Raw genomic sequence first — 10,000 nt, forward strand, 5'->3', positions numbered from 1 at the left:
AACTAAACTCTACAATAACCATTTCCCCATAGAAATACATTAATACTACACTAGCAAAAACATTACGCCAACCCGATTGTTATAAAAAGTAAAGAAAGAAAAAAAAAATAAGATAAAATTAAATTATGTTAAGCGTCCTGCGCGAACCGACCGCGCATGCGCAGGAGAATCGTCTTTACCTGTCCACCCACTCGTCTTCGAGATAGCTCGGTATGCATCATCTCCCGTGAGAATTGAAGTGTCACCCAGCAATGATTGAATTAGTTTCAGGGATGAAAAGATGATGCGGGCTAGGAGGGGAATCTTTACTTCATTACACTATTAGATCCTTTGGAAGTTCGTAGATGTCAAAAATAGACAAATAAATAATAAATACGCAAAATGAGTGCGCGTATATCATCTCAATAGTATACATTAATCATTTCAAATATTTTCGTATTTCTATTCTTCTTTATTTCCTGTCCCTCTCTCCCTCGACACCTTTCTTTAGCCTTCCTCTCCCTCACCAAGCTCAAGGTAAAGAACAGATAAAAAAAAAAATCAAACAAATCAAGAATATTGTATACAAAACCCATAACAATGGCGACAGCTGACAAGGATCACAACGATACAAATTAGACAAAAAATTAATTTCAACAAGACATGACAAACTAGATTGGAACATCAAATTCTTACATCAAGGACTAGAGAAGAAGTCTCCACAATATATAATAAATCATAGCTTAGGATTAGAATAATACATACACACACACAAACACACATTTTATATATATATATATATATATATATATATATATATATATATATATATATATATATATATATACCAACGGCCTTTCCCCCCCCCCCTACAAGGGAGTTGGAAAAAAAAATTAACATCCACTCCTACCCATTCCATCCCAACATACTCCACTCCCATTCACCTCCCTCCCTCCCTCTTATCTTGACTCCTCCTGGACGACGGGTCATTCCTGCATCTCGCCCACTGCCCTGGGTCAGATGCAATGCAGCAAGACACAGCACACTCACGGCATGGCCGCTTCATTTAATCGGCGACCCCCCCTCAGTCCCCTCATGCAGAAAAAGAGAAAACGGGGATGGAGTGGATGGAATGAACATAAAAGAGTGACCGAGGATGAGATGGATGGGTGGGGCACAAGGGGCGTTGAGCAGGAGGGGGGTGTCTGTTGAGGAAGGAAGGGAGAAGATAGGAGATAGGAATAAGTGGAAAATGGTTGTGTATGGATGATACTGGGATGAATGGATGGGAGTGGATGGATGGGTGTGGGCCGCCGACCTGATCTTCTCAGAGGTGGGGGAGGGGGAGTCGGGGTAGTGGGCAATACAAGAGGGGTGGACACAATTCCACTATTGGTAGGGTTAGGTCTCACATGTCTTGAAGAGCTATCAATAACTCTTCAAGACATTTAGAGGGGGTAACCAAGGATGAGATGGACGGATGGGGCAAAAGGGACATTAGGAAAGAGGGGAATGTCTGTTGAGGAAGGACGGGAGACGACAGAAGATAGGGGTGAATGGAGAATGGTTGTGTATGGATGATGCTCTGAAGCATGAAAGGGAGTGGGTGGGGATGGGGGTGAGGGGGTGAGGGAGTGTGTGTGAAAAATAAACTGACGCACCCTGAAGAGATTTCTCCCCCATCTTCTCTTTTTCTGCATGGGGGGGGGGGCGGAGAGGGGGGGGGGCGCTGATTTAATCAAGCGGCCGTGCTATGAATGTGCTGTGTCTTGCGACACTGATTCTGACCCAGGGCAGTGGGCGAGATGCAGGGATGACCCGTCGTCCAGGAGGAGCCAAGGTAAGATGGAGGGAATGGGGTAGATGGGAATGGGGTATATGGGGGTAGAATGGGTGGTAGTGGATTTTATGCCTTTGTTTTTTCGCTACCTCCCTTATTAAGGGGGAAAAAGCTTTTTACAAAGGATTACAAAGGCAGAGAATGCCAAAAAGAGACCTTTTGTTCCATATCTAGGTCGGATGCGAAAAAAAAATAATAATAAATTAATAAATAAAAACTATAATAATATAGATAACAAATAAAATACATAAATAAATGCATAGGTATAGTTAAATAATAAACAAACAGGTAAATAGTAAATAATAATAAATTGACATAAAACTAATAATAAATTAAAATCAAACAGACAAATGATAACAAAACAAAAACAAATAATATAAAATAAATTATAATCATTACAGCATCTTGCTTAGGTGTTTATCTCAATGGTTCTTAAAGCTTAGAACTGAACTACATTGCACTACCTGTGAAGGAAGTTTATTCCATTCATTAACTACACGGTTGGCAAAGTTGTTTCTACCTACTTCCAAATTGAATCTATTTCCGAACAGTTTGAGACCATCGTTTCTTGTCTGATCCTCATTCAATGTGAATATTTTATCACTTTTGATGTTGTCAATTCCCTTTAGAATTTTAAAGACCTGTATCAAGTCACCTCTGAGTCTACGCTTTTTTAGGGAAAACAGATTCATATGTTTTAGTCGATTTTCGTATGATTTATTTTCTATATTTGGAATCAGTTTTGTGGCTCGCCGTTGTACTTTTTGGTATATGTACTTTTGGTATATGTACGTATATATACATATGTGAATAGACGAAAGCGCTTGGTCATCAGTTTATCTTTTTCCTTGGTGGTTTTTCCGCATATGTGTGCGTGTGTATGAGTATCTACTTGGCACATGATTTAATATCAAAGAATAACTAAGATTTAAATGACTCCCGGCTGTCTTTTAATGAACCCGGGTGTCCCGGCTGTCTTTTAATGAACCCGGGTGTATGTTTGTCCCCCACTGAACCGGCAAGAAGGGACACGTGTGTAATAAAAGTTTTAACCGTTAAAAAAGGAGGGCAACAAATCTTACGATTAGATCACCAGGAACAATGCCTTTAGAAACCAAAGCCGACAAAAAGAAGCGTCAAAGACATTTTTGGAAGTGGGTTACAGGTACTCGGAAAATTTCAAAAGCCGCTTTACAAAATTATAAGAGTTTGAGTTGCCGACTACGGAATGAACATGCCCAAACTTTTCCAAGCTTATACCAGGCTGTCAAAAAAATTTGTGTTAAGGAATCTGTGCGGGAATTTCATCGAAAGGTGATTAAGTTAAATGATTCTCTACGAAACAACAAAGATTTTCAAGCGAAGCGAGCAGCACCGCAGGCCAAGCACCCCCGGCGCAGCCGTGGCTGGTGAAGCCAGGTGCTTGTATGATATCAAAATTTAAAAAATAACACTTGGGAAGCTCATTCTAAAACGTTCTCTATGAAGGTTCTGCCTGACGAGGGACCCATATATTTTCGCTGTTAAATATGAGCGTTTATAAACCGTAGACTTTTTTAACAGACACAGAAACATTAAAGTACAGAGATAGAATAAAACTGTTACATTTTATTCGTGAACTTTACTCCACAATTACTACATTCAATCTGTAGATTCAATGTTCCAGAAATAGTTATAGATCTTCTGAGAGACAAGAAAGGACGTCTATTGTAGATCTTACTTCATAAGAAAAGAGACCAGAAAGATCTTAGTAATTACCAACTTATCAGTTTGTTGTCAAATGTGTATACTGTTTTCTAGAATACTTACAATGTTTTAGATAAAACTAGCCGAGAGAATGGGCTCTAGAAATGACTACTCTAACCAAAGTTCATTGTAGACAATGTATCATCTGATTGAGAAAACGACAGAATACAATGGGAATTTGTGTTTATTTTTATACATTACTAAAACAAAAACCTTTTGATTCGGTAGAATAAATGGCAATGCTAAGCTCTACATACAAACAAAGTGCAAACGAACACATTGTAAGATTTCTGGAGAAAAATTTAGGCGAAAGACACTTTAGTAAATTGGATGTATTTATACTGAAATGCAAAAAAAATAAAATAAAGATTGAGGAAGTAATAAATAAAACGATACAATTTCATGCAAATTATTTACAATTTCCAGAGTTTGAACAGGGAAGGGGAAACCATAAAATATATGGGAAGTATTTTAACCACCCTTTATTTGCAGACATAATTATTATTAATTATTCTTTTTTCGGGAAGACATGTTGAGTGATCTGAACAGGGAAAAGGACAAAGTATGATTGAAGATAAAGAAGAATAAAAATAACGTAACATTCAACTCCACACTTCAAAGTAAAGCGACTGATGGTGATAATTTTGGGGAATTTGAAGAGTATAATCATACAAGTCCAGTGGCGTATATAGGGGAGGGGGTCCGATGGGGTGGTGGCCCCAGGCATTCAAATGAAATTAAGTTTTTATGTTTCATCTGTGTTTATTCAAAATATCTTCCTTTCTCTTATTTCTGAGTACTATGAAACCATATACTTGAATCTTTTGGGTATTCAATCAAGAAGTTAGCTACGAGCGTCACCAGAGTTGTGCACAAGTCAAATCATAAAATTATAAAAAATAAATAAATAAATAAATAAATAAATAAATAAGAAAATAAAAAAATAAAAAATAATAAAAAAATAAAATTGCAATTGACTGAAAATGTTTGGTAAATGTGGGAACATCATGAAAGGCTCTTTACATAAAGTCTGATACGCAAAGTTTACTGTGTTCCCACGCTATGATCGCTGGCTGAGCGGGTTAGGGCGTCGTGACTTGCGGCGAAGGTCGAGGGGATGGCGGTTCGAATCCTGCCACCGGCGAATTTGAACTAAGGGCATGGATCATTAAATATCATGCTACAGATCCCTCTGTGAGGAGTACCGTCCTAAACTTCCGATAAGGGGAGAGGGTTGTGACGTTAAACCATATCATCATAATCTCTGATCATCGCTGGCCGAGCGAGTTAGAGCGTCGCTACTTGCAGCGTAGGTCAAGGTGACGGCAGTTCGAACCCTGACGCCAACGAGTTGGACCAAGGTGACAGTTCATTAAAATTCCACGCTACAAAGTCCTCTGTAAGGGGAACCGTTCTCGCCTTCTGATAGGGAGAGTTAGGAACGTTAAATCAAATCATTCATGAGCTCTGAATGCGAATGTTTATTTGTTATTATTTGTCTGTTTGTTTATCATTTGCCTGATTTTCATTTATTATTATTCATCTGTCAATTAATTATTATTTACTATTTACCCGTTTGTTTATTATTTACATACCTATGTATTTATTTATTTTAATATTATTTAGATTATTATAAAAAAAGTTATTTTTGTCATTGTATATTTTTTCGCATGCGACCTAGTTATGGACCAAAAGGTCTCCTGTCGGCATGTTCCGCCTTTGTAATCCTTTGAAATCCTCCGAGAGAGACTTAATGCACAGCTGGGAATGGAGAGATCAATGACGGGTTACGCTGAAACGCAGGAAGAAAGTAAGATGGCTTAGGGGGCAGACAGGAAAGATACTGTGGAGGCGATAAAGAAAAGGAAATGGAACCATGCGGGGAAGGTAGCCAAGAAAGAGGGTTGGGAGATCGAGCAAGCGTGTTTGTTACTGACTGGACGCCGCTAGATGGGGAGCGTAGAAGAGGGAGAGGCGAGAGAAAGGCGGAGTGACGAGATAGAGAAGTTTGCAGGAGTGACGTGGCAGAAGTTGGCACAATCGTGAGACTCATAGAAGTGTTTAGAAACCTTTGTTCTGTAGTGGATTTCATATGGTTGATTTATTGATCTCTAGAATTTTGTGGATGAAATGCATAATATTCTTCATTCATTCTTCTTCTTTTTCTTTTCAACCCTGTTCCACACACATTCTTCGTGTATCCAAGGCTTCCTTTCTTCCACTCATCCACCTCATTCTTGTTCTTTTCAAGGTCCCTCCACTCGCTTAGTCTTTCCACATTCCTCTTACTAGTCTCCCTTCGTTCCCATCTACCCAAACCACCTCAACAGTTTTATCTCCGATAGCCCTTTTTCCATCCTTGTTCCCTCCATCTCCTCCACATTCTCAAGAATCATGAATAGCGTCATGTGAGCGGAACTCTACAAGGGCACAGACCTCGATATCGATGGATAGACATCAAGACAGATGTCCTTGAGGTGGCACCGAATATGGAGGACTAGCAGAGGATAGACAACATCAACACAGATGTCCTGGAGGGAGCACCGGATATGGAGGACTGGAAGAGGATAGACAACATCAAGACAGATGTCCTGGAGGGGGCACCGGGTATGGAGGACTGGCAGAGGATAAGACAACATCAAGACAGATGTCCTGAAGGGGGCACCGAATATGTAGGACTGGCAGAGGATGGACAACATCACGACAGATGTCCTGGAGGGGGCACCGGATATGGAGGACTGGCAGAGGATAAGACAACATCAAGACAGATGTCCTGCAGGTAGCACCGGATAAGGAGGACTGACAGAGGATAAGACAACATCAAGACAGATGTCCTAGAGGGGTTACCGGATATGGAGGACTGACAGAGGATAAGACAACATCAAGACAGATGTCCTAAAGGGGGCACCGGATATGGAGGACTGGCAGAGGATAAGACAACATCAAGACAGATGTCCAGGAGGTCCCACCGGATATGGAGGACTGGCAGAGGATAAGACAACATCAAGACAGATGTCCTTGAGGTGGCACCGGATATGGAGGACTGGCAAAGGATAAGACAACATCAAGACAGATGTCCTAGAGGGGTTACCGGATATGGAGGACTGACAGAGGATAAGACAACATCAAGACAGATGTCCTGGAGGGGGCACCGGATTTGGAGGACTAGCAGAGGATAAGACAACATCAAGACAGATGTCCTGGAGGGGGCATCGGATATGGAGGACTGGCAGAGGATAAGACAACATCAAGACAGATGTCCAGGAGGTCCCACCGGATATGGAGGACTGGCAGAGGGTAGACAACATCAAGACAGATGTCCAAGAGGTGGCACCAAATATGGAGGACTGGTAAATGGGGGCAGCACAAGAGGAAGTGTTGTGGCGAGGCTTGACGATGACAGTGATGGGTCATCAAGTATTCACCTTGGTCTTTCACCTTGGTCTTTTTTGTATCACGTGCTGGAATCGTGATCGACAGCTATTTCCCTCCCAGAAGAGAGTTCAGAGCTCATATATGACCGATCTATGGGTAATGCTGTGACCTTACGCGAGCACACACACCCAAAATCCCCGCCCACGAGAGTTGGAGTAACGACTCGAAGCGCAGCGATACTGAAATTATTTCAGCACTGGGCAGGATTCGAACCCGGACCGCCGTAGGGACAGTCAGGGACTCTACCAACTACGTCACCGAGAGCTGTGCTAAATTCAGATAAAAATACACATGAACAAATACTGAAGGAGACTGCAAGAGACCATAGGGCCTACACTTGGCAGTTCCATGTCCATTACCGTCTGTCATCCCCATCCATAAAGTTATCTAATCTTCTCTTTATAAGACGTTGGTCTGGTAAATGCTCCTCCACTGTAGGGGTGTGACTGTTCCGCATCACGAAAGAAGGGAGAATCAGAGGGACTTGGTCTAGACTCTTGTTGTCGTTGGGGAAACTTTCTGATAAGATGTCTTTGACCGCACGTTTTTCTTCGTGGCTCCTTTTAGACCGAAAGGGAAATCACCTCAAAGCGCATTTGCAAAAAAAAAAAAAAAAAAAAAAAAAAAAAAAAAAAAAAAAAATGACACACTGACATACTTAATTATAGCCTTAACAATAACGGACCATCCTTCCTCCACACCTCTACTTTCAATCTTATTATGATTTTTTTTATATATTGTCTCAGACCTTTTCTCTTTTGTATTTCTGTCCTAACCACTAAATAAACAAGAAGTATTTGTGAAACATGTGTATACATATGTATGTGCATATATATATATATATATATATATATATATATATATATATGTGTGTGTGTGTGTGTGTGTGTGTGTGTGTGTGTGTGTGTGTGTGTGTGTGTGTGTGTGTGTGTGTGTGTGTGCGAAATGTGCCTTATAAAGTTTATATAATTCTTCTATCGACTGAGTTTTACTTAAAGCGTATAAAGCCGTGGAAAATTAGAAAAAATAAACAAGCATACGTGCATATACGCACACGCACCCATTATATATATATATATTTATATATATATACATAACATATATATATATATACATATATATATATATATATATATATATATATAAACAAATACACATAAACAAGATTGTTCCTTTTCTTTGAAAACTCAGGAATTTTTCATATTGCTACGCTTCGTCGTGTATTTGGCTTAGGATGCATCTGTGAAGAATTGCTGTAAGAGGAGGAGGAGGAGAGAGAGAGAGAGAGAGAAGAGTAAGACGAAGAGGAGAGAGAGGAGAGAAGAGGAGAAAAGAAGGGAGGAGGTGGTGGAGGACGAAGAGGAGAGAGAGGAGAGGAAGAGGAGAGGAGGAAAGGAGGGAGGAGGTGGAGGACAAGTAGGAGAGAGAAGAGGAGGAGGAGTACAAAGAGGAGGACGAAGAGGAGAAAGGAGGAGGAGGACAAAGAGGAGGACGAAGAGGAGAGAGAGGAGACGAGGAGGGGAGAAAGGAAGGAAGGAAGAGAATGGATAGGAAGTGGTGTTGAGAAGAAGAGAGGGAGAGGAGGATGAGGAGGAAGAGGAGGAAGAGGAGGAAGAGGAGGAAGAGGAGGAAGAGGAGAAGGAGGAGGGGAACAGGAGCACGACGAGAGGGAAGAGTTGGGAAAGGAGGAGGAGGAGGAGGAGCAGGAGGAGGAGGAGGGGTGGAGGAGGAGGGTGCAGGAGGAGGAGAAGGAGGAGGAGGAGGAGGAGGGGTGGAGGAGGAGGGTGGAGGGGGAGTAGGAGGAGAAGAAAGAAGAGGAACGGAAGGATGAAAAAGAGAAGAAGGAAGAAGGAGAGGAGGGTAGGAAAAAAAGGATGAGGAGGATAAAGAGAAGAAAAAAGGAGTAGGCGAGGACGAGGTTGAGGAAGACGAGGAGGAAGAGCAAGAGGAGGAGGAGGAGGAGGAGACTCCATTGGTAATATCTTCAATTAATTCATACCAAAGTACATACTCAGTTACATGTGATCGTGTGTGTGTGTGTGTGTGTGTGTGTGTGTGTGTGTGTGTGTGTGTGTGTGTGTGTGTACATATGTATAAAGACATTTACATATAAAAAATTATGTTCCCCCTCTCTATTGGACTACGGGCCATAATTTAATTCACCATGTTTGACGATTCACCTGTCAGATCAATTAACATCAAACTTAACTAAAGAAAATGCAAAAGCGTATTGGTATTACATACATAAATCACAGGTTGGTTTAACCCCCTCCCTCTCTTCAAACCGTAATAAATTCACAGAATATCTTTTCAGCAAGCATCATAGATTGCATGGATACCATGCATTATGGGATATTGTTTACATTTGGTTTGTAAACACAGGAGCGTTCGATTCGATACTAAAAGCGACATGACGTAATGTCGGTCGGTTAGTTATTTTCGTTTTCTCGCCTGTTTGCCTATTTCGATTTCTATGTATTAATTCAGGACCAGGAAAGGTGCAAGCAGTATCTTCATATTAATCAATTCAGTTACAATATCTCAGGCTTAGTGTGGAATTTTTACCACTAAAGGTATTGGTTGGTGATCATATTTTAGGTGGAACTGTGAAAAATCGACCTGTGAATGGAAAAATGTCTCGCACACGCACACATACACACACACAGTAGTAACAATAGTAATAATGATAACTATAACAACAACAATAATAATAATAATAACAATAACAACAATAATAATAATAGTAATAATAATAACAATAGTAATAATAATAACTATAACAACAACAATAATAATAATAATAACAATAACAATAATAATAATAATAATAATAATACATTCATACATACAAAAACCAAGGTTTTTTTTCCCCTTACAAGGAAGAGAGCCAAATTCAAAGACATAAATCCACTCCCACCCATTCCATCCCCACATACTCCACTCCCATTCAAAGGATTACAAAGGCGGAGCATGCCGACAGGAGACCTTTTGATCCATATC

The sequence above is a fragment of the Oratosquilla oratoria genome, chromosome 40, assembly GCF_046742065.1.
Source record: "Oratosquilla oratoria isolate Oo_2021 chromosome 40, ASM4674206v1, whole genome shotgun sequence".
Classification (NCBI taxonomy): domain Eukaryota; kingdom Metazoa; phylum Arthropoda; class Malacostraca; order Stomatopoda; family Squillidae; genus Oratosquilla; species Oratosquilla oratoria.